A 3,367-nucleotide genomic window follows, 5' to 3' on the forward strand; every position below is an offset into this window, starting at 1 on the left:
TGTTCTTGGATTGGAAGAATCAACATTGTGAAAATGACTCTACTCCCCGAAGCAATCTGCAGATTCAATGCAATCCCTATCAAACTACCAATGGCATTTTTCACAGAACTAGAACAAAAAATTTCACAACTTGTATGGAAACACAAAAGACTCCGAGTAGCCAAAGCAATCTTGAGAAAGAAAAACGGAGCTGGAGGAATCAGGCTCCCTGACTTCAAACTATACTACAAAGCTACAGTAATCAGGACAGTATGGTACTGGCACAAAAACAGAAACATAGATCAATGGAACAGGATAGAAAGCCCAGAGATAAACATATGGTCACCTTATCTTTGATAAAGTTGGCAAGAATATACAATGGAGCAAAGACAGCCTCTTCAATAAGTGGTGCTGGGAAAACTGGACAGTTACATGTAAAAGAATGAAATTAGAACACTCCCTAACACCATACACAAAAATAAACTCAAAATGGATTAAAGACCTAAGTGTAAGGCCAGACACTATCAAACTCTCAGAGGAAAACATAGGCAGAACACTCTATGACATAAATCACAGCAAGATCCTTTTTGACCCACCTCCTAGAGAAATGGAAATAAAAACAAAAATAAACAAATGGGACCTAATGAAAGTTCAAAGCTTTTGCACAGCAAAGGAAACTATAAACAAGACGAAAAGACAACCCTCAGAATGGGAGAACACATTTGTAAACGAAGCAACTGACAAAGGATTAATCTCCAAAATATACAAGCAGCTCATGCAGCTCAATATCTGGAAAACAAACAACCCAATCCAAAAATGGGCAGAAGACTTAAACAGACATTTCTCCAAAGATATACAGATTGCCAACAAACACATGAAAGGATGCTCAACATCACTAATCATTAGAGAAATGCAAATCAAAACTACAATGAGGAGAGCACAGAAGATGGCGGAAGAGTAAGACACGGAGATCACCTTCCTTCCCACAGATACATTAGAAAACTACAATGAGGTATCACCTCACACCAGTCAGAATGGCCATCATCAAAAAATCTAGAAACAATAAATGCTGGAGAGGGTGTAGAGAAAAGGGAACCCTGCTACACTGTTGGTGGAAATGTAAATTGATACAGCCACTATGGAGAACAGTATGGAGGTTCCTTATAAAACAAAAATAGAACTACCATATGACCCAGCAATCCCACTACTGGGAATATACCCGGAGAAAATCATAATTCAAAAAGAGTCATGTACCACAATGTTCACTGCAGCTCTATTTACAACAGCCAGGACATGGAAGCAACTGGAGTGTCCATTGACAGATGAATGGATAAAGAAGATGTGGCACATATATACAATGGAATAGTACTCAGCCATAAAAAGAAACGGAATTGAGTTATTTGTAGTGAGGTGGATGGACCGAGAGTCTGTCATACAGAGTGAAGTAAGTCAGAAAGAGAAAAACAAATACCGTATGCTAACACATATATATGGGATCTTAAAAAAAAAAAAAAAAGGTTCTGAAGAACCTAGGGGCAGGACAGGAATAAAGATGCAGGCGCAGATAATGGACTTAAGGACATGGGGAGGGGGAAGGGTAAGCTGTGACGAAGTGAGAGAGTGGCATTGACATATATACACTACCAAAAGTAAAACAGATAGCTAGTGGGAAGTAGCCACATAGCACAGGGAGATCAGCTCGGTGCTTTGTGACCACCTGGAGGGGTGGGATAGGGAGGGTGGGAAGGAGACGCAAGAGGGAGGGGATATGAGGATATAAGTATACGTAGAGCTGATTCACTTTGTTATACAGCAGAAACTAACATAACAATGTAAAGCAATTTATACTCCAATAAACATGCAAAAAAAAAAAAAAAGTTACAGGGCCTGGCCATTTTTGCCCAGTGGGGTATTCCTCTGTGGGCAGTCTTAGTGCTGGCCTTCCCTGTTGGGCTGACCAAAACTATCCCAGAGCTGCATCAGGGAATGCCAGGAGCAGTCTCCTTGTGCACATGTGAGGGATTCCCTGGAGTACCTTCCTATGAATGAAATTGCTGGATCGAAAGGAATTTCTTCACGTGGCTTTCAAAGAAGTGACCATTACAGGTCACCTCATTCATGCATTTGAGCAATGCAATTTCAAACCCGTAGTATATTAAGGGCTTAATTTGGACCAAACTGTAAAGGAATTTACAGTATTTCTAAAGCAAGATGCCCCTTTAAGGATTAGCCTACCACCACCACTCAGAAATTATAAATACGCGGGCTTCCCTGGTGGCGCAGTGGTTAAGAATCCGCCTGCCAATGCAGGGGACAAGGGTTCGAGCCCTGGTCCAGGAAGATCCCACATGCCGCAGAGCAACTAAGCCCGTGCGCCACAACTACTGAACCTGCACTCTAGAGCCCTCGAGCCACAACTACTGAGTCTGCGTGCCACAACTACTGAAGCCCATGTGCCTAGAGCCCGTGCTCTGCAACAAGAGAAGTCACTGCGGTGAGAAGCCCGCACACCGCAACGAAGAGCAGCCCCCGCTTGATGCAGCTAGAGAAAACCCGTGCAGCAACGAAGACCCAACACAGCCAAAAATAAATAAATAAAATAAATTTATATTAAAAAAAGAAATTATAAGTATGATAAACTAAAGATTATTCCTCAAGCATATAAACCAAAGACAAATGAACATGTGTTGCGTTTGTAAGACAGCAACAGACTCCCGTTGAAAGAGGATGGCTCTCAGAGCAGATGGAATCACCAATGAGACTGAAACAGCATCTTCTGTGAAGACGATTATAGAACTACAAAGCTAATCCCATTTCATCCTGTGAGAACCTCCCGGGCTTCCTTTCTGCATACCTGTATTAAGAGCTTTATCCACGAGCAAGTACAGTACACCTGCCTGAGGTTCTTCCTCCCAAATCTGCCTGCCTTCCTCCTCTCTTGACACAGGTGTCCGATCCACACTGTGGTCTGAAGTCTTCCCGCACTGGTTCCTCCCTGCTTATCTTTCACGGGCATTATCCCCAACAAATTTCTAGCACTTATAACTGGGTCTTACACTTTCTGGATGACCTAAATGAATACAGCCGTGACAGTGGCTGGACACAATGTGGGCTTTGTTCCAGAGGAGGGAGCCCTTTCCTCTTTTTGGCCCCCCATTTTCACATTGCTGGAGTTGGGGTGGGGGAGGGAGGATAAAGAATGCTTATTGCCAAGCAGCCTGGATTTGGGATGCCAGCTGTTTATAGCAGTTGTCTGAGAAAGCCAGCTGCTCTGATTCTTTGGAAAATTTGGCTCTTGAGATGATGGAAGATTCTGGTCCTATAGGAAGCTGATTTTATTTTTTCTAATTTTTTTTTCTTTCTTTCTTTTATTTTTATTTTTTATTGG

The 3,367-nt window shown here is 42.3% G+C and overlaps 1 pseudogene; it reads left to right on the plus strand.

The window, feature by feature from the left end:
• The first annotated feature begins 2,024 nt into the window (after positions 1-2,024).
• On the plus strand, positions 2,025-2,842 carry LOC132375308 (UPF0538 protein C2orf76-like; annotated as a pseudogene).
• Positions 2,843-3,367: the final 525 nt, after the last annotated feature.

The sequence above is a fragment of the Balaenoptera ricei genome, chromosome 11 (assembly GCF_028023285.1).
Source record: "Balaenoptera ricei isolate mBalRic1 chromosome 11, mBalRic1.hap2, whole genome shotgun sequence".
Lineage (NCBI taxonomy): Eukaryota > Metazoa > Chordata > Mammalia > Artiodactyla > Balaenopteridae > Balaenoptera > Balaenoptera ricei.